We start from the raw sequence: 22,519 nt of genomic DNA, 5'->3' as shown, positions 1-22,519 counted from the left end.
TAATGTATTTTTTTTATATCTTATAGTCTTTACAATTAGTGAGAATGTAGCAGCCTGATCAATATTTATGTACATGTCTGCTAAAGCTTAGGCTTCTCTTGGTAGTTCACTTCTTTCTTACTAGTTGACTTTGTACATATCAATTTATCTAGGTAAGCATGTAATACTAGGATGTACAATTTATTATAAAATACTTGTTGTGGTTTAACACAGCTGGCAGCTACAACAACCACACAGCTGTTTGCTCACTCCCCCCCACCTCCCAGTGGGATGGGGGAGAGAATGGGGGGGGGAAGGAAAAAAAAAGACTTGTGGGTTGAGATAAAGTTTAATAGGACAGAAGAGAAAGATTATCATGATGATAAGGACAATGATGGTAACAATAATAATAACAACAGAAATATACAAAACAAATGATGAACAGCACAATTTCTCACCACCTGAAGCGGATGCTCAGCTAGTTCTTGAGCCAAACTGCCTCCCGGCCCACTCCCCAGTTATATACGGAGCCTGACGTCATATGGTATGTAATAGGAATATCCCTTTGGCTAGTTTGGGTCAGCTGCCCTGGCTGTGTCCCCTCCCAACTTTTTCTGCACCTCCCACCTTCTCATTGGTGGGGCAGTGTGAGAAGCTGAAAAGCCCTCAGCTGCTTGGCAACAAGTGAAAACATCAGTGTGTTATCAACGTTGTTCTCATCCTAAATCCAAACCACAGCACCACACCTGCTGCTGGGAAGAAAATTACCTCTATCCCTGCTGAAACCAGGACAATAGGTAATGATACTGCAGATGTTTATGTTGGTAAATAAGTGTATTTAACTGTGTAGTGTTGTTGATTTAGGTGCAGTAATTCTCAGCAATAAGTTCTCACAAACTTTCAGATGCCCTTGGGTGCCTGTATGTACCTGTTTGGTGGGTTGTACCGCATGCCATGAAATTATCAACAATTTAATACTAACTAAAATCACCCTTATTTTTTTTCCTGTCTTTAACCTTTTTCAAGAAGCTTTTCCTGAGGTCAGTATAACTCGGAATTCAGAGAGTGCCAATGCTTGAATACCAAAGTAAAGTGATGCAAAAAAAATTCTGCCTTTTCTAATGTAGTCTTGCTGGTTGAATACATTCTTCATAATGACATAGGAGATGCACAATAGCATGTACTTAGTTACCAAACAGAGCAAAACTTGTAATTTCTTTTGTTATTAGCAGTAGGATATGCATTAATGATGTTAAGTGGAGAGGGTGAGTTGTACCCAGACAATCTTCTACAGGTAAATTCTGCTTCTGAGAGGGAAATAAATCAGTTGTGTTAATCTAGCTCAGTTGCCTTATCTGATTGATGTAACTGAACTGATGGTGTTCCTGATGTAGGAAAAAGGATCAAGTAAACAAGAACAAACAGTTGGGGATGGATGAAGGTAGCACCGGTCCTTTTGGCAGCACTCCTACCTGAGGCTGTTTTAGATGGAGATTAACATTTGATGGAAGCCTTACTGTAGTCTGCAGGAATATTTCCACCTTCTCTGTGTGTTGGAATCACGCTTAATAGTCATTGTGACTTTATGGATCAAGAGTTAACCTAGAAGTGATGGTAAGAGGGCGTGGAGGATTTCAAAGCACAAGCATGTCGTAATAGCTATTTTTATCATTCAGCACTTTCCTAGTTGCCTGAAGTGGGTGTAACATAATATGATCTAAAATGTATTACATTCATATTTTGGTTTGAGGGAAAGAAACAGCTCTTGGAAAACTTCTGATTAAAAAGAAATAAAAGGATAGGTAAGAGAGGCTGTAAAATGCACAGCATAATGATACAAAAGTTGAGATTAAAAGAAAGGATATTGTTTCATGGTTTTCTATAGTCATTAGAATTTCTTCTCAATTTCTTACTGTCCAGTGTGCATCATCACAAAGCTTTTTGAAGAAAGTGGTTTTATCTCCTTTTCCTAATCAGTATTGTAATTCTTGTTACCAGCAATTGTGATATAATGACTATCATGTTTGTTTGTACAGAAGAACCTAAGTTAAATATTTTGCTACTCTTGAAGGGTTTCTTTTGTCATGCCATGATTTATTTTTTCAAAAAAAACCCCAAAACATACAGTAAGTCTGTTGACCCACTTAGTGCATACTTAACATTGTTTCCTCCTGAACTGCTTTATTTTCCGTATTATATGTGTCTCAAAAGATTGTCACAGAAAGGGATCAAGACACATTTGCTATGAGAGCCATAATTTGGGGTTTGCATCAGCTGTTTGTAGACTGGGTGACCAACCTCTGCAGTGGTTTGATCTGACCTCAGCCTTGTTTGTAATATGGTGGGAGCTCTTTACAGCAGCAATACTCACTCTCTGGTGCTAAGATGCCAAATACACTGTGGTACACTATGGAAAAAATGGCCAAAAGTCTTAAATATATAGTTGAAACAAATTCTTGGGGGTGGGGAGGAAGGTAGTTTTGTGGCTACATGATGTAAATGGAATCGAATTCCAGAAATTAATTCTAAATAAAGCTCTGAAATTTGAATGCTACTTAAAAGGTTTTTAGTATTATGGAAAACTTGCCTGTACTTGGAATGAAATGATAGATTGTCTAAGGTGTTTAAGCTCTCTGTAGATGGTGCATATGGAATGCCATCCATGACCACACAGAATGGAACTCTGTGTCCGGTCCACACACACTGACATGGGAGCCATGGAAAAAGGGTTTACATATAGGAACTGCTGTTCAGCTTCTGCGGAAGTGACCTTCACAGTAGCCTTGTCCTTTGGCCCTGCAGCTGGGAGTTAATTTTATCTCCTCAGCTTAATACTTCAGCATACACTGAGGAGGAATACTCAGTTTTTAAAATGGTAAGGTAGTTCACTGTGTAAGCCAGCATGGATCAAATAAATTGGGACCTTTGGGTGTACATTTAATTGACAATAGAAAAAAGAAAATCAAAAAAGGCAAACCAAACAACCAACCAAAAACCCCCACCCAAATAGCCAAAAAATGAGGAGGAGCGTGTAATGGAGATAGACAACTTTACCTGCTTACTATTAACTGTTCAATTTTAACAACAGTAACACACCCCCCCCCCTTTTTAAGATTGCTTCCTAGTTTTATGGGTTTTAAATGTGGCTTACATGCAAATTTTCCTCCCAAAATGCAAAGTTATATCTGATTGGAAAATTATCTTAGTCAAGTTAGTGGTGAATATTCTTCTTTCCTTTGTTTTTATTGCCATGTACATTGACTATTAAATTACACTTTGCTTTTTTGTCAAGGTGAGCCTGAGCTCCTAAGGAGTACTTTGTGGCCTTTCAGCACGTCTCTGACTAAGGGCATTGATAGGAAGGTTGATCTCAAGTGTTTTGTTTTCAGCTACTAAATTGCATTTTCAAAGTAGCAAAAAATGAATTTGATGCTTGCTTACTTTTAATTTGATTCTGAATTTTAGTCTTCCAATCTAGATTTCATAGGTCTTCTGTACAGCCAGATGCAGTGTAGGAAGCCAGGATACATGCTGCCACAGATTTCTAACTGATTAAATCAGTCATGACCTGGCAAAACCAGTCTCTAAGAAAGTAAGTGATTTAGTTTCTCCAGCAGGCCTTCTCTGAGCCGAGGGTTTTGGAGCTGTGCAGTAAGTGGGGTTCTGACATTGCCTTCTGGCTGGGGCTAGAACTGCTTCCTTTCGCTGAGGGTTTCTCTTGCAATCACAATGCGGCAACTAGAGAGCTTTTCTGAAGTAGATTTCCATTTTATTAACCTGGTCACACCTCCTCCTCTGCTCTCAGTTTATAAACTGTGTTTATGAATTGTTTATGGCTTTGGAATTTGTTTCAAATACTGCTTTTGTTGTATGTTTTCGAAGGCTGTACATACTTGTGGGAGTGTTACAGCCTATCCCTTTTCAAATTGGGTAAAACAGGAACAGTTAATATCCCTCTTTTTTAATTTTTTTTTTAATATAAGATATATTTTTTCAATGCTCTACCTTAAAGGAATACAAAGGAACAAGACAGTGTATATATAGTAGTTTGAACATAGGAGTGGAAAGCCTATCAGTTTTGGCACGTGTTTTTAGAGGTGGTTTTTGGGCTTGACCAAATTTTTCTTTCTGGAAATGTGTAGTGCTTTTGGATGTCTGTATCCTATGCAAGGCCACATTATATTAATGGCTGCAAAAGTGACAGGTGTTCTTTGTAACAGTAACTTTTACTGGCATTGGAATTATAAATTTTTTTTTTTTATATTTTCCAAAAATACCTAATGAAACTTGCATGTTTTATCTTTTGTGAGATTTCAGACATGTTTTCTCTTGCCAGTGTTATTCTGGGTAATTTTTTGAATTGACAATGGTATGATGCCAAATCAGTGTAAAAATTTTGATTCAGAAAGTTTTAATTTTATTGCGTGAGTGTATTTCTACTTCCTCAACAGAACTGTGTAAAAATAATCTTCCTATGAAAATACTAAAACTTAAAAAAAAAAAAGGCTCTAAAACTCTTGTCTCATCTATTAATCATTTCTTAATATTGCTGAGATACTTCTGCTGTAAGATCAAAGTTTTGAATTACGGACTGCAGTCTTTGCCTTCCCCTCTTGTCTTTGCATTTAACTTCTCAATTTTCTGCTGAGCTAAACAATGTTGGTGGAAAGGTGGTGGACACAACTTATTTCCAAATTTATGCAATGGAAAGCAGAGACCATATTCTTATTTCCTTTGGACACTGTCAGCTCTCAATGAACAAAGTTCACCTCTTGAGAGTACCTCTTTGAGAATGCAAACGTAGTCTTTTCAGGTAAAGGATTTCCCTTTTGCCAAATTTAGTGTTTGCAGTAAAACCACAACATTTGCTTGCTGGAGTTTCTCTGCTTTTCAGGGAAATAGGAGGAATACCTGAACTTCAATATCATCTTGTTATTTTTTGAGTAGCAAACCTGGAAACATGTTTCAAAACCCTTAGTTTAATATGGTGTATATTTAGTAGAACCCCTGCTTGTATGGCAATGCTCAAATGCTTCTGGTAGAAAGGGTTTTGTGCTTTTTTGTGGGTTTCTTTGTTTTTTTTTTTTTTTTTTTAAATTTGCGTTATAAATCTCAAAACATAATGTCAAGGCCTTCTGTGTGGGATCTTTTTCTTTAGTGTTGTTACACTTGCCTCCTGTGGAGGGCACATTAAAGCATCTTAATGAATGTCTTTGTTTTCCAGAAGAATGGAAGGCATATACCAGTCCTCCTCTTGCCAGTCTTTTGATGTACCTTGGAGTTGTAGTGTTTAGACTAAATTTGATGGAGTTCTGTCTATCGTATTAAATTGCATTAAAGTGTTTTGCAGTGGATTGCTACTCCTCAAATAGGCCAGATCAAGAAATTTACTGCCAATTAAGCACAGGATGTTTGAGATTTTTAGTGATGTTCTCTGGATGACCTGGGTTTTTTTAATGATCATCTTGACTTTTTAATTAAACTACAATTTTAATTGAGTTGGTTCAGTTAATGAAGCACTGACCTTTCACCCCTACTTCTGGATCTGTGCCAGAATTTTCAGCAAAATGAGTTTTTAAGACCTTTGCTTTTTATGTAGCAGTATATCTACAATTGTGATGAATTAACATTGAAAGGATGGTATCTCAGTGATAGTTCAAAATGGAAATGTTTGTGATTTACTTCTTGGGACAGATGCACCTGCATTGCAATACTTAGTTACCTCTCAGTATAAATTTGCTCTCTTGTGTGGCTTTCCTTTCCTCCTTGGATGTCAAGTGCTTCTTTGCTCATGTTGTGGATCATCCAGCTGTCTGATCAGCTGCTGCCATATTTGTCATTCTCTGTAGTTTAATTTATTGATGTATATTTTGGTTAGGCAACAATATTCAGGCATAGAAGAAAAACAACACTCTTATAAAAACAGGAGTTCAGCTAAATGAAACTTATTAAAATTTTAGGATTTAAATGGACTTACTGTTTTGTCAGGGAGGAGTTGCTCATTGATTTACTGGGACTTTGCTGTTACTTCTGAGGAAATCTCATACAAATTTAAATAGAAGTATCATAAGAAGAAAGTTAGAGAGTAGGCATCGATGGAACTACGGGAAAGTTGTGGAGAATAGCTGAGAAAAAAAACTGGAAAGAAGTCATGTTAAGAAAAGGTCGGGGAGCATGAAACGTGTCTGTGTGTGTGTGCTTTCTTGTATTTTGGATTCTATTTGGAATGAGTTGCCAAAGCATTTTCAATATTTTTATCACAATGAGGATAGTAAGGCATCATAGTAAAACATGAAGGAAATGAGAGGGATGAGATTATTTTTAAGAAATACAGGGATTCTCATCATATCTTTATAAAGTATCTAAAATAGCTTTTATGTGAAAAGGAAGATGAAAAAGGGAGGTAGACTCTATAATTCTCATTATATTTTCTTCCCGTGTCCATTTTATGGGAAGCAGCTTATTTTGCAAGATACATGGCTCATATGTATTTGTTAAAATGCAGCATGCTGAGTATGTGAGGAAGAGTTTTGAACTGGACGCTGTTGTTCACAGTACACAGTAATGACAAATTTGTTGCTTATTACAACAGCTGTTTACTAACTTATGAACAGTGTTGCATATTCTTACATACCAGTAGATGACATTCTTCATATTCTATACAGGTACACATATGTTTGATTTATATTAATATGTACACAGCTTTCCACTTCACAGCATTCTAATATATATTCTTCTAAGAGAAGATGAACATTTTTTTTTTTTAATAGTCTCTAGATTAGAAGCCAGCTTCACTGCTGCCCAGGTTGTATGGCATTATTTTGAGTTTTAACTGTCTAGTGATGCTTGCAGTAGTGAGAGTTCTGTGTTAAGATTCCTCAAATTCTTGACATCAACTCAGGATACTAATAGGAGAACTAATTCCAAGATCTTCCTGTTTCCTGTATGAACAGTGCATGCAGTTGAACTGATTTTTGTCTTTTCTTGCCCATAATTATTCCAGAGATGTGGAAGAATTTTACCTGTGTTTTCACTTGTTATGATAACTAATTCTTCATATTTATATTTTTTTTTAGTACTTAGGGGCTTTGTATCTGTGGATCTGTTGTATTAAACACTGTACCCAGTTTAGAAAACATTCTTGGTTCTGAAGTGGTTGCAATGAAAGACTCATCAAGCAAATAGATTTAGAAAAAATAGTCAAAAAGAAACAACCATTCCTTTCCTCCAGCCACTTCCTTCCTCACTGTTATAAAATTACAAATAGTCTTCTGAACAGCACAGGTTTTTTGTATTTCCCATCCTCGGTTTTTCCCTAGGCAAACCTAATTACATGGTTTCATGGAGACCCATTTATGTATGGTCGTGCACTGTATTGTTAAGGACAAGTCATCCATCCATTCCAAAATTTTTTTAGTATGTCTGTCATCATATTACTTGGTTTGCTGCTCCTGTGTTTTAATTTATTCTGTCATCTTTTTCACTGCTGCTGGTTTCAAAAGTTTATTTGCTGTAGGCATGAGAGTCTCCCCACAATATAGGGTACAACAAAGCATCCATTCTTTTGTTTCTGGTACCTGTTAATAAGCCTTTTGCAGTGCATTAGCACAGCAACTCTAGCAAGTGTAGTAAGCTGCAAAAAATTATACCACTACGTGGCACCAGTAGATGGCACTCTGTGTATTAAGTGATTGCCAGTGTGTACATCACACAAACATGCATGCATACACAGTAGGGTAATTTAGATGTTGTTAGGGACTAAACTAATGGTAATAACATTGTGGCCTTTCCCTGGTTCCATCTGGATGTGTTTTGTTAGAAAGGCAGTATTATGCAGTAGTTTGCCTTTAATTTGTCAAATTTGTCATGAGGATGACAAATAAAGATGAGTGCTTCCTCTAAGGAAGGACCAAGTTGAACTTGACTTCTGCAACCAAATTAATGGGTATAAAATAATGCTGTTACAGAGTAAGCATGAACAGGCCATTCACTGGAGTTGGTAATGAGAAATAAAACCTGGGAATTAGCTGTTGTGCATTATACTTTCACTTAAGCTGTTCTATGTTACAAAATTTTCCATTCTCAGGTAAAGCTAAGAGCAATCATTAAATAAATATGCCCCATAAAAATGGAAACAAACAAAACCAGTCTACCAGGTATCCTGCTGCTAATTGTTGTCTGTTCTGGAGGCTTTTTTGGACACGCAAGAGATTCTGGATGATTACAGGCTAGTGATCCCTTTTATATTATTTGGTTTATGTTTGGAGATTTTTAGATTATTCTTATAATTCATGATTGATCAGAGCATTGAAGCATTTGGAATGTAATGTAATTTTAGAAATTTTATTTTTATGCGATGCAATTATTAATGTTCTCATCACTCATGAAAATTTTAATCCAATTTTAAATCCCACATAGGCTCATATCCTGTGGACAGGATGGGAAATGCAGATTTTGATGGCATTTTTAAGTTAACAAACCATCAAAGTTGCATCCAAGAAACCTGAATGTTGTATTTGACTTGTGAGTCAAGGTATAATTGGGAAGCATATTAACTTTCTAAATAGGAAAACCTGATTTTAAATTGTTTCCCAGATATAAGGGGAAAACATAAGAGATACTGCTTCTCAATTCTATGTTTAAAGTTCTGTTTGCATAATTTTATTTTTTATGTGTGAAACTAAATATACAGAGGGTTTTGTTTTAAACTTGATATCTCCGTTTAATAACGACATTGACTAAAGAACAGCAAACATACCTGAGTGAATGTAATTGTCACAGTTAAACTGGTGGTTTTCCCATTGTTTATATAAGAAATAAAGGATCAGAATTGTTTGCTCCACCCTAGCTAGCTTCTGAGTAGTTTTCAGTCCACCATATTATACAAGGAAGTTTTAAATTTGTAATAATGGCAGTGACTATAAAATTGTGTTTTGCTCACCTAGTCCACATCTCTTGATACACATATGCATATGCACACTCTTAGACTAGATCTCAGGAGCAGAAGGAAACAGATATCTGAAGGGCACTTCATTCTAGACTGGTTTTTCAGTTATGTATAGTAGGAAAAATTGAAAAACTATTCCAATTGTAGATAGAATAGGTTAAATGCCAACACCTCACCCCCTGTATTGCTGAAAGGACATACAAGAGATTCAGATGTGCCATTTTGTCAAAAGCAATGGTATTAAAACCCAGAAAAGTCAGAAGGCAGCTTTCCTCTTTGTAATTATTGGAGATAAATTAATTGATATTTAAAACAATTTTCAGTTAATTCAACCCATGGAAGCTGGGTGAATTGTTACTTCAGACATGTATGCAAAAGCTATACACACATATATAGTGTAAAATGAAACATAAAAATGAGATGTTTTAGACAATGCATAAGGAAAGTGCAAATAGTAAATTCTGTAAACCAGTTCGTAAATAAGACTGAAAAAACTTCAGTCTTACAAACTTAAGGGCTGACTCACAAGTGAGAGAGAGATCACAGTGTGATCAGGATTTGGGACAAATGGTGAGACATATGTTAGCAGCTCTAGACCTAACTTCTGATGCCTTCTATTTCTTAAGCAGCAATTTCACAATTAGAGTTTTGTCAAAAGCAAACAACAAAGCTTGTGTAAGTCAAAGCTAAGGCATGGGGAGATGGAGAACTCATTTTGTGCCAGCCACTTAGCAAATCAAATCTGATGGGGGGGCGGGGGGAAAGATAAGCTGAAAGGGCATGCAGATCTAAAAATATTTGGTGGGGCTTTATAACTTTTGCCATGAGCTGGGGCAGCAGACAAAAAAAAGAAAAAGTTTTCCAGTTCAGAAAAGTAATACTGAAAGTGCAGAATAAAGCAGAAGAGGCCTAAATATTCCATGACTCTTTCCTGAAGGCTGGCTGTTCTGAAGAACGCCTGAGCGGTACATTTGTGAGCACGTACAGAACCAACCCAAACCAAAACCACTGAAAGATTACTGGATTAAATATTTAAAAAGAGAATATCTGATAATGACACACAAGGAGAGACATTTCTGATTGGTGCCAGATACTACACTTGCTTGTAATGTCAGAGTTTAATAGCTGCTCTTAGAAAAACAAATGTTTTCAAGTTCAACCCTCTCCATAGGGAAAACTCTTTTTAAAGTTTCCTTGCTGTCATTTGGGCTGGGTACAGCAGTCAATTTGTCTCATCAGAATGCAGCAACATGTTTTTAAAAATCAAAAAGTTCTATGAATCTGGAAGAAAATTAATAATAATAATAATACCCAAACCCAACAATAAAAGAATATGATAAGAAGCTCCAAGCCATTTTTGGAAGAAACAGAGCTGCTGAGTTAAATGAAACAAGCAAAAACGCCTTTGCATAGGTGTAACATACCTGTGGAGAAGTATATAGCAAGATAGATTGTACTGAGGAAGAGTATCATGTATGTGGATGGGCTATATAAAAAGTCTTCAGAGTGCAGTTTATGTGCTTAATTAAGCTGCCTGAACCATCCTTATGAGTATAGCATTGTGCAAAACTATTTAATAAGCATTCTGTGCAGTTCATGAAAAAAGTTTGATAAGCAGAAGGGATTAATTTAAGAAAAAATATGCTCCATTCTTGTGGCCATCTCTACAAAAAACCAAAGATGGTATCACTGCAGTCATATCAGTTAAGATAGGAAAATGCTGCTGTTTGTATCATGGGCCTAACAAAAGCAAGAGTAAGAACTCCTACTCTTTCGCTGGCCTCAGTTAATGCAGTAAAATGTTTGCTTGGGTTTTTTTGTGTGGAAGTCGAGCTTCAGCTAAATGGTAATAAAACAGTTGCGGCCACTCAGGAAAAAGGTCTGAGGATAAATTTAGTAATAAAACACTTTTCACCTCTAATTATAGCATTAGCAAAGGTAAATTCAGACCTTGAATTTCTGTTCAGAAACAGAATTGCTGTTTACTGGAAAATCCAGTAAGCATTTGGAAAAACCTTGGTGAGGCAAAACTTAGGTGTCGACCAACTATTCTGATTCGTGTAAGATCTGAGAGTATTAAAGGACAGAGGCTAATTGAAAAGACTTATTAGTGACACCTTATGAGGCTGAGTATTGAGGCCATCACGTGACAGAGGAAGTTGGGTGTAGATAAATGTACAGTGACACACTTGCTGTGAGAGGGAAGGAAAGCCAGGATCCGCAGGTGATGGGAAGGCGGGTGCAGCTGTTGCTTTACACAGAAACGGCGTGGTTGCACAAGAGCAGAGCAAGTCCAGTGACAATCACCAGGGTCAGCCATGAGTCCAGTGATCACCAGACCAGGCTCTCAGAAATACAATAAAAAAGCCTTGTCTGCTTGTGCTTAAATCCCAAGTGAAGACAGAAGGACCCAGCTTCTTACAACTCTTGCTCACACAGCACTGTGTGACAGCTGGCCTTGAGCACAGGCGGCCAAACCCCTAGGGAGGGGGGATAAGGAAGATACAACTAGATGCCTCCTCTGCTTGTGCAAGTTTTCATAAGGCATCTGCATTTGACTCTTGCCAGAGACAGGATACTAGCTAGATAGAAAGCTATTTTATGGTATTTCTGTTCCTGTGTAATTAAACTTGTCTCGTTTCAAACATACCATGTGTAGTAATTGCTAGAGGTAGCATTAGGGAATGTAATTTAAGAGTACAAAAATGTAATTTAAGAACACTAGTTCAGAGGGTCACAACAACATAGTGACTATTGCTGTCAATTTGATAGGGCTAAGGGAGGGTATTGCAGTACTCTGGTTGTTTCTTTAAGACTTGTCATGGTGGTTCCTTTAAGACACTGGAAAAATATATTAAAAGAGAAAAATAAAGCTTATTCACAGATTTAAGAATTGTTAGTTTTGACAGAGATCATAGAATCATAGATTGGTTTGAGTTGGAAGGCACCTTAAAGATCATCAAATGTTTTAGACTGGTCTCAAATGAATATGACATGATACAAAGAAATCTGTTAAGGCTTATTTCAGAAGTTGAAATTGCAGGCCAAGTGAAGTGACACTCCACTAAAGCTGGGTAGGCATAGATTTACTTACTTTTTAGAAAAATTAAAGTACTTTGATTATTGCTGTGTTTCCCAGAGATAACCTCCTTACCCGATACTATATTTAATAAAGTGATTCTTTCCCTATTGACTTATTTTTAATAGTCGTAGCATATTCAGTATATGTATGGTGCTTGAATTACTCTTCTATATAGTATATTAGTAGGCCACAAATAAGTAGCTGTTTTTGAGGTATGCCATGCTAGTGATTTTTTTTTTTTGCTTTGTTTTCTGCTTGAGATTTATTTCAGTCATACTTGTGCCTTGAGTTATTTTTGAGTGATGCAATGTGAGGCTTCTGCAGATGTAAATTAGAAGACCTAGGAATATGGTTACTAAAACTTTGTATGGAGAGTCCTAGGAAGGCTTAGGCAGCTAAGCTAATTTTGCTGTATCTTTCAGTTTCTGCTTGTATACAAGAGGTAACTGGACAATCTGTGCACTGTGAGAACAGCTCTACAGATGGTGATAGAAAGGACTTTTATTGGGAAGTGGGACAGATTATTATGTGTGAATTTTTCTGCCCAAGGCTCACAGTGTATTTCTCCCAGATGGCCAAAGCAAAGTTTGTTGATGTCATGTTTGAAATACAAAGGTGAGTGCATTCATTAGAGATCAAGAATAAACTGATGCTAGGATGTTGTGATCTAATATAAGCTTGCTGGAACTGGAAGTATTCTGGCAGATGAAAGGAGCGTCTTGTGGTGTCGAAAGTGTGTGACAGTGAAGTGCTTTATCTGCTCTTCAGATACTTTCCAGATCCCTCAAAGGTGAAACCCCAGAGAACATTCTCCATCCAAACACTCTCTACTTGGTCTAACTGGAAAGTAAGAGATCCACACAGGGACTCCAGATGACTTGATTCCATCTGATTAGTGGGGTAATTTGTAGCCATTACAGGCTACTACAATAAATGAGAGAGAGATTGACTGATTAATTTTGTAATGAAGCATTTTTTTTCTGCCACATAGACAGAACATCAGAGTCTAATCTCCAATTCCTTTGTGAACACTATCTTCTTGTAAGTACCAGTGCTTCATAATAACTCATGCCTGTGATCGAGTGTTTGGCTTTCCTTAGCTTTCGTCTTCCTCCTGTCAGAGCTATCTCAGGAGGTTTATTCTCTTCCATCAAGGCAACTTGCTATGCAAAAGTGCCTCAGCAGCTCAGGTTCACACACATCATATGTTTTGATCATCATGGTTCTTCAGGTAAACAGTGAAAAATATATTCTACTTTGGTACACTTGGTTGAAGTAATAGGGGGACTCAAGCATTGACTTGGTCTCCATTAGAGAGGGACTCCATTGCCTTGATTCTTTCATGATTACTTTCCCACTAGGAAAGACTTAACTCTGTACTGTCAATCTCACCTGAAAGTTTGAGTCAGATGCCTTTACTCCTTACACAAGACGTCACACTGGGGTCCTTTAAGTGTGAAATGAACAATTGGTTTCTCAATATGTAATCCACTCAGTCAGCTTTTTTGCATCCAGGAATATAATTTCTTCTGTGATGGTGAGTCCTTTAACATCTGTCAAGGGAGTCGGTTTCACTATTTGCCCCTTTGGTCTGGATGATTGTTACAGTGACCTAGCTTTGGGCAGGGAGAAAATTTCACGGTTGCTGAATAATTTTAATGTTTTTGTTCTCCTGTCAAGAGAAGTTTGCATATTAATGTTCAAGAGTTCAAGGCTGTTTGTAATCCCTGTCTGCTGATCATCCTAGCCAGATGATAGCAGGTAACATTTTTAAGCGTTTTGCCTACATAAAAAGAATGATAAAACATAATCTTTGCTGAGCTGGGCAGTAGTTCATACAGTGTATCATCAAACCCACTTGTCTGTCATTTCTCCTTGATTTTATGAAGTATCTTTATGATACAAGATTATGAACTGGAGAGTCAGCATCTGGGTTTCCTGAGGTGAACCATTTTGCCTCGGTAATGAACAAGAGATCCATTTGCCCAGAACTTGTCTACATCTTATTTTTTCACTGTTTCTGTCCTCATCTGTTGGTCAGACACTAATGTACCTTATCTTCCACACCCCCTTTTTTCCCCCAGGATCAGTGGTGGTTTAGTGTTTGCACATCTTGGTCTCTTTGGGCCCAGCTATAGTTCCTGTCTGTGTATTTGGCTCAGATTCACTTAGCTGTGTTCTTCTCCAAAACTCATGTTTATTATTTCTTTACAATTTGTTTTTTTAAAAAAGAAACACTTCTGTTATTCTCCCCATTTGTTTTATTTCAGTTGCTGAAATAAGCATGGTATAGTGCTTATATGAAGAAAATGTCCAAAAAGTTGGTGAGATCTGTTAAAATATACTTTAGGAATAGAAAAGTATTCAGGGGATCCAGGCACACTCCACCAGAAGTTGGGCCTAATTCCAGTATGTGTGGGGTGATTACTTGAAGTTCTGTTCATACCTTCACCAAACAATAAGTCATCTTGGAGGGTCCGTGAAACAATACTGCCCTTGGCAGAATGTCTTTCTCTAAAGCAACTCAAAGATTCTCTACTACACTGAAGTTTCCCACAGTATGAATTTGCATACAGGGAAGTACTCAAATGTGAGAGAAGATTTTCTCTTTACAAGCTGAAGAGCTGTTGTCCGTTCACCTTACTAACTTCCTTACCAACTTCTTTCTGGTAGGAATTTCATGTATTAGGGTGTATACTACCCTTTTGGGGTCACACACCTACCACAAGGTAAGGCAGGTTATTATATGCTCTTTTTGCAAAACATTCCTTTTTCCTTGAATGCCCTTTTGATGGAATAGATGTCTGCAAGCCAGCACATCTCAAAGAACTGCAACTGCACGGTATTCTATATTTTTTTGAAGAAAAGGAATTACATTAATGGAGGGCGTGACCATCATAAAAGAACATTTTTTGGCTTGTTTTTACTATTGTTGCTTATAAGCTTGGTTTAATACAAATCAGATCATTGTGATTTAAAGACAGTGTTCCATCTCTTCATTCTCTGTCTAACATTACTGAATTTAATACAGATGCATTAATTTATACATGAAGATGTAGGCTGTACATTGGAATTATGATAGTCTATTCTTAGGTGAAGAGTGTTGATTTGATTTTGTGGCGAATATACTTCTCATCTTTTTATAAAACTCACTACATACTATTTTTATTTATGTGCACGCTTTATCACGTAGGTAATCTAGGGCCAAGTCTATATTTCCAAGGTTGAAAAAATAACTGCGGGCCTTAATAGATGTGTGGGACTAATTATTTGCAAGAACACCTCAGAACATGTTATTAGGAAAGAACATGATATATTAAGAATAATCCAAATATAATTTTAAAAGTTTTTTTTTTTAAAATATAAATTTTTTGTAAAGTATTATCTTGTCTTTATAAAAGCAAATCTACAAGCTCACATTTTTCTAGGAGATGGGAATCTCAGGTAACACGAAGAAGATATTTGGTGCACAAATTATGGTCAACCTTAAGATCTGTTCTTTAGTCTGCTTTATTAAGTTAGGAAGAGCCTCAGTCATTTGTCATTTGTCATTACACAGGGACAAATGGGCCCCAAGATCATTTGATGCAGAAAAAGATTAAAATAATGTTACATTTACAATAAATTATGTCTCTATGAGATAAGAATACTGTGTTAATGACATATATGGGTAATGTGTCTATTAAAAGACTTAGGAATTGCTAGAGGTCATACTGAGAAACATGTTTTTTCCTTCTTATCTAGACAGTTTTGAAAAAGGGAGATTAAGAGCTGAACTGAGATATTTGAGTTAAAATTATGAACATACTTCACCTGCTATTTATTATTGAGAAAGTTAGAGGAGAAAGAATCTGTGCCATAGAGCATAGGTTTTAGCATGGTTTTATTACAAATATAACATTTGAAACTTTGTTGTTTCCCCCTTCTAAGGGGAGAAAACTGATTTTAGTAATATTCAGACTAAGATGAATAACTAGTTGCTTTAAACTGTTTCTTATCTTTGTAAAGTATCACTATAATATTTTACCATTGGTAAAATACAAAATAATTAGAAGGGAATGCCAGTTTAAGAGGGAAGGGGAGGCGTGGACCAGGGGATCTGGTTTTCCCTAGCAGTTGTGGGAAGAGAGAGGTCTGTGTTCCAGGGGGCATGCATCCAAGAGAGAAATGGAAAATGTTAAGTCTCGTGGAGGCCAAAGTAGTTCAAAGTTACTTAATCACTTTCTGAGACTCACTCTTGTGGTTTTAGGGATCTTATGGCTTTTTTGGTATGTTTGGAAAAGAGGAGTTGTCATTCCTCCTCTAACCTGTGCAAATAATCATCAGGAACTTTGATCACTGCAAAGACTGTAGTGTATTCCATCAGATGAAAGACATCTGATGGTGATTAAAGTAGGTATCTTGTTTATACTTTCCTATTAATTTTTCCTGTATTTTTCCCTGGTGCTTCAGGAGTCTTTGTGGCACTTTTTCTCAGTCGCTATATTTGGAAGTTGCCCTTGTCTCTAATCAAAGGTTTATATCAAAGAGGGTCTAAAGACATTTCCTCAGGAAGTGGTCTGGAGTGGGTGGAGACGAATGGGCTTTTAGGCAGTCCTTGATTTTTTTCATTCAGCCTTGCTTTTGGTACATCCTTCTTCCCCCCTTTGCTAGGTGGTGGCACACTGGTTAGTGTAACACTTCATATTTATAGCCAGTAGACAATCTGTGCAGCCAACTCCTGACAAAATTCTTGAAATGGTACAGACTGCCTCATAAATTTGGTAGGGAAGGGTGCAATAACAGCTAGGTGTTGTGCTTCCAACAACAGCATTGTACTGCTTAATTTTGTGTGATAGAGCAGCAAACAAGATCAGGAGAATGCGTGGAATATAAGTTTTGAACTTTTTTACTACTTACTGAAGAGATCAGAATTTGAAATAAACTTTTCTGCTAAGAGAACTGCTACTTATTTTGATGTTTAGGGCTTATTTTATTGTTTTCAAAGTTACTATGAAGTATTAAACATTCTTAAAGAGAAAGGGAGATGTAATGCATTTAAATCATAGGGTCATCGGAAATGTTCAATGTGTGTAATCGCTTAACAAAGTGACAGATGGAATTGTAATATTTTAGTGCTCTCTAGATACATGCCTAATCCACAATTCACATAGGTTTTGTGCTTTAAAGCTCTAAAGCAATGACTTAGCTCATTATAAAGATGTGGGGTGAAAGGGTGGTGTGTCAGGCTGTATCTTTTGATAAGTAGGTTAAAGTGAATGTTTTAGTGGCAGATCTCCTTTCGCTATAGCACTGGCTATACTGTAAGGCAAAATGTTTTCATAAACATAAAAGAGAAGTATTTAAAGTATCCAGTTTTCAAGCCATTTGTGCATATTAAAAATAACTCACTATTCATGTTCAATGGTTTTCTTGTTGGACAATGTAAGGGGACTTTCCGCAACAGATGCAATAGATTATAAGAAGACTGCAAGTATAATAATTACAGCATGGAGCAGACTTTGCTGGCAGATACAAGAACGTAGCACTCTCTTTAATCATAGTGCTTCCCATAGTGTGGGTGGCCACGGGCTGCAGACATTTCAGTCAATCCCTTCTCCGTGCAGCAGTGGTTGTAAAACAGAGCTGAAGTAAACAGCATTCCACAGACCTTTAGGGGGTTTTAATTTTGAGAAAGTATAGCTTCCCTTCGCCCCTCCTTTTGGCTGCTTGCTTCTGTCAGCCGTAGCCATGCAGGTCATGCTTCCTTCCAAATCAGTTCTGCTTGAAATAAATAGTATAACTCTTCAAAAAGTTGTTTGTTTTTTTCCTTAAAAATATATGCTACCTTAAAACCTGAATGTTTTGTTGGCTTTTTGCAATAAGAAGTAACCTCTGCACTTATTATAAGTGCTATATAATATTTAACCTGTTCTTAAAAGCCTTTCTTCTTCATTGTTTTCATTCTCCAATTTTTTTTGCTTTGATGATCAGTTGTTGTTTTACTGTTTCTCTAAAATGTTTTACTGTCACTCTGGCAATTAGCACAGCACTTTTCCTCCAACCAAAATGAAAAGGAACAATTTTTTTTTTTTTTTTTTTTTAACCTGGCAGCCAGTTTACTGCTTTCAAAGCTGATTTCACCTCCTTAACATTGACATATACTCCTCTGGAATCTTGAGATTCATGAAATAGATTTAAATGGCTAAACTCAGTGTCATGCAAATACTTACACAGCATTTACAGGCTTTTTTGGAGTATGTAAATCAGCTGCAGTTGAGGACAGACCCTGTAATTCTATATATAAGTGTATGGGCATGGAGGGATACATTTTGATAGATGAGTTTTTACATTGTACTTAAGCATATGTGGAATTAAGTATGTAAATGAGCTTGAAAGAAGCATCTTAACTTTCACTGGGTAACTGATAGTTAAAAGTCAATTTTCCTTTGAATCAAAACAGAAAGCACAAGACTGTTAAATGAGATATATGCACACTTTTAGATCTGACATTATTAGAGCCCAATGACTTAATGAACTCCTAATGTGATATAGGACCTTTCAACTTTTAAATTACTGGTTAAAATTCAGTTTTGAGAACCAAGTCTGCTTGCTTTGCAATGTGTCCCAAGGGAGTAATGAGTGATAAAGGCACTTTTCTCAGTCCTTTGTGGAATTTGTTTGTGTCCCAGGTACCAACCTGGAGAGGGAAACGGGCTTCTCAGAGCTGCTGGCCCTCTTTATTGCTGTCCCTAGCATGTATCTCCTGTGCATACAGAAAAGAAGTGAGCCAGAGATGGAGTGATTTCAGAACCATTGTTTAACATTTTTGTTCAGCTGCACCAGCTATTGAACTGTGTGTGGCTATGCTGGGTAGACACCCAGGGAAACCCACTTCTCCCAGCAATACTTGCTTAAGATTTGATGTATTTGCCTCTTAAACTTGCTAATATACAGTTCTGCCTCTTGTAGGTTAAAAAACAAGATTCTTAGGTATGGTTAGAGTGGGTTGCTTCTGTGGGAGGGGGAAGATTGCAGTGAAAATTGGCATTGACCAATGAATCAAAGACGAGTAAGTAGTTGATACACTGGTAGTGTATATTGAAGAACTCTAATAGAATATGTTCTAAAACAATTATATTCATAAAGGACAGGAGAGTGGCTTAAGATGTTAAGGGATATTCGTACAAGAGACTTGGGCTGACTCTTTTTAAGGTAGTGAGAAGACATTTAAGAATGAAGATGGGTTTTCATACACAGCACAGCATCAATTTCTGATGCTTATTCTCCCAAAGTTTTACTGAGTTCACTGGCAGTACTTTGTTGTTGTTCTTTCAGTTTTTGGAAAGTCATCCAGAGGGAGTTCTTGGTCGGTTCTAACCTGTTGACAATGATACATCTAAATTGTTAGTTAGCCTTCTTACTAACCCCTTTGTGAATCATCTTTCTAAGCTGATTTGGACCTTCTCTAGTCATCTATAGATAATTGCATCGGTAGGATGTAAGAGAATTTGCAACATTTACAAATTTGCAAGTATTACTATATTCTTCTGGTTAAAAATTGTGTGATAATATGAGTGGGCTGGGGGAAAACAGACCTCTCTTCTTTTTCAAATAGATAATTCTTTATCAGTGCCAAGCTAACATGAATATAAATAATTTCTTGGCTTCTGGGCCAAAATAAACAAAGCTAAGTATCTCAAAGAACAAAATGAGAAACTAGAGTATTCTGCTTTCCTGCAAGGCTGCTTGAGCTTTAACAGCAAGTGTCACAATTTGCTAGCCAGCTGAGATTTCTCAGAGCACTTTAGTAGTGCCAGGTGGCTCTAGTAAAGAATAATGATTTGTTACTGACAAACAAAAAGAGGTCTCTATTTGAAGAAATTGTACTGGCATTACATATTTTTGCTCAAACTAGTGTAATTAGTGACCAGCAGTGGTTGCATCTCCATTGTAGGTGTATTTTATGCGTTTTTGCAAAACAGTTCAGTGAACATTTTTCTTCTCTATAAAGTTTTAACAGCTTGATACTTATCAAGTCCAAACCCAAGTGATTAAAAGTAATTTCTCCTGAATATCATCCTAGGTTAGGTGATATTTGGGTATTTGCAACGTGTACCTATTAAAAGTATAAAAATCTGACATTGGGCACATAAATTTATTGAAAAAAGCATATGTTTGGGCTTATCTTTTTTTAGAAATTACTGAACTCATTTAAACTTAAAGTGAAACAATTTTATGATGCATTCACTCTTTCTGAACTTAAATTTATTCATCCCTCTTTTCCACTTTTTTTTTTTTTGTGGATTTAAGGAATTCTGTGGAAAGCTTGCATTTTGGCTTTTGAAAATTGTGGAGGGAAGAGGGAAATTAATTCTAAATCTCTGGCTAGTTAAACCAGAGGGCTTTGAAAAAAAAAAAAAGAAAAAGATTTATGGTTGACTCTGGTAAAGCTATTGAATTTCCTTTTGTAAGTTAGTGTAAATGTGTGTTTTATTTCAGCAGCAAAAGTCTCCCCTTTTTTAATACAAAGAGTAATAGCACATTCTAGGTGGGTGTTTCTTAAAGAGAGAGGAGAAAGAAAAGAGGAGATTTGAAACTGCTTTTCCGGTCTGAGGCCAAGAGTAGACTCAAAGCTTGCCAGCCCCACAATTCTTTAGCTTCTTTCTTATGATTTCCAAGGGTTTTGTTAGTGATTTGCAGATGGAGCTTAGGCTTTGGAACTCATCCATTAAAAAGTTGTGTGGTCTTAGCCACACAGTAGTAGTGCAACATGTTTTTCCTATAGTAGTTTCACAGAAGTTATCTGAGCTTGAATTGGTGAGGGAACAATGCAGCTTCCCCCCAGCCCCCTTCCCACAATTTTCTTTGCCACATATTGTTTGGAAATTAGGATCAGGTTCATGAATTGTATAGAAGTATGTATAATTTTTCTTCCATTTTAAGGAACAGAAGTAGACTGTGAGCCTAGTCTTTTTAATAAGCTACATGTATCAGCAAGATTAACACAATTCATAGCATACATTAATTTCTAGAGAAAAAGCATATCTGTCTGAGTAGGTTTTTGAGATATTTTTTCAGTTAAGTTTTTCTAGTAGGTTTTCATGGTCGTTTGGTGTATTTTGCCATTATTACTTTTTTTTAAAAAAGCAAATTGCAATTACAGTTGTTGAAACAAAGTTAAGGAAATTGGCCTAATGTAAGAACACTTGAGCAGCTTTACTGCAAACACTGAAGGTGAGCCAGCTTACATGCTTCAAGGACAGAACAGGCTGAAGGTTTCTGTTGCATCAGGTACGGTGTGGAGAACGTCATACAATCCATGTTTTCCTGTCTGGCAATATGTGAAAAGCAATGAAGTCTGTTCATCTGGCAACGTTAATTTTGTGACAGAATAGTATTCTTCCTGGATATTTTTTTTTAACTCCTAAGTAATATTAACTCAGTCTCGTAATTTATCTATAGATTTTTTGTAACTTGATCACATGCTTAAATGGCAAGCCTCTTGTCTCTGTAGAAGTGTTCAGCAGAATAATTTGTTTACAATCAGCTAGTCTTTCATGGTTATCAGAGGAGGCTTAGATGTGGGCAGATGTCAGATTGTCATTCCAAGTGAATAAGGGGAAAAATGAGAAGCTCCAATAAATCCTAAACATGTACTTGTGGCTAACAATTTTATTTAGTGTGCTGGTATAGAATTTAGCTAATGAAAACCATCCCATAAATGCATGTATCCATAAACTGTGCTGAAACAGAAAAACTTCCTGACAGTAAATGTCAGAAAGAAATGTAGGAAGAAACCCCTCCCCGCCCTATACTTAGGCACTTTGGCCCTGGTCCAGTAAATTACTGAGGAATATTCTAAGCTTTCTTAAAGTTAAGTTGAAACTGAAGTTATTTCTTTGTGCAATACCTCTGAGTGGTTACTGGAATAGAGTCAATTTGGTAAAGTGGGAGGTTGTGTTGACTAGCTAATCACTGAAATGTGTGTGCATAGTATAACATTTTGTCTATTTGAAATCTGTTTTAACCAATTTTAATTTTAAAGCAGAAATTGGATTAGGTTATTGATGGTAAGTAGTTAAAGACGTTCTTTTTTACTACCTTATAACATACACTTTCACATACTGATAATAATTAAAATTGTTAACAAATATATGCCATATAATCTCCCCTAATTTATACACCGAGATTTTTATAAAATGTTGAGAAAACAAAATTGTTTAGAGTAAACAAGTACTTTGAAAGCTACATTATGTTTAAATCTGTATTATGTTTTACTACCTTATTTTCTTTCACATTTTGGTTTTGGTTTGTGGAAAACTAATTTTCTGTCTTTTCCTGGAACTAAGGAGCAAGTGAGTGAGAGGTCTTGTAAGCAAAATTAAAAGTCACAGACTTTGTTATGGTTGGATAAGTGTGTGGAAATAATATGAATTGTGTTATGTCAGCATCCTGCTCACAGAATTGGTTTCATAAACAGTTGGTGTTGAGACAATCTCTGAATGAGTGTGCTGCCTTGTCACTTAGAC

The 22,519-nt window shown here is 36.5% G+C and overlaps 1 protein-coding gene across 1 annotated transcript in view; it reads left to right on the top strand.

Moving 5' to 3' along the window:
* Positions 1-22,519, top strand: part of FANCC (FA complementation group C) — a 68,174-nt gene that overhangs the window by 8,245 nt on the left and 37,410 nt on the right. The gene's annotated exons all lie outside the window — the stretch shown is intronic.

The sequence above is a fragment of the Grus americana genome, chromosome Z, assembly GCF_028858705.1.
Source record: "Grus americana isolate bGruAme1 chromosome Z, bGruAme1.mat, whole genome shotgun sequence".
NCBI classification, from domain to species: domain Eukaryota; kingdom Metazoa; phylum Chordata; class Aves; order Gruiformes; family Gruidae; genus Grus; species Grus americana.
Note: the sequence above shows the minus strand (reverse complement) of the source record. Positions and strands in the feature narration are given on the sequence as shown.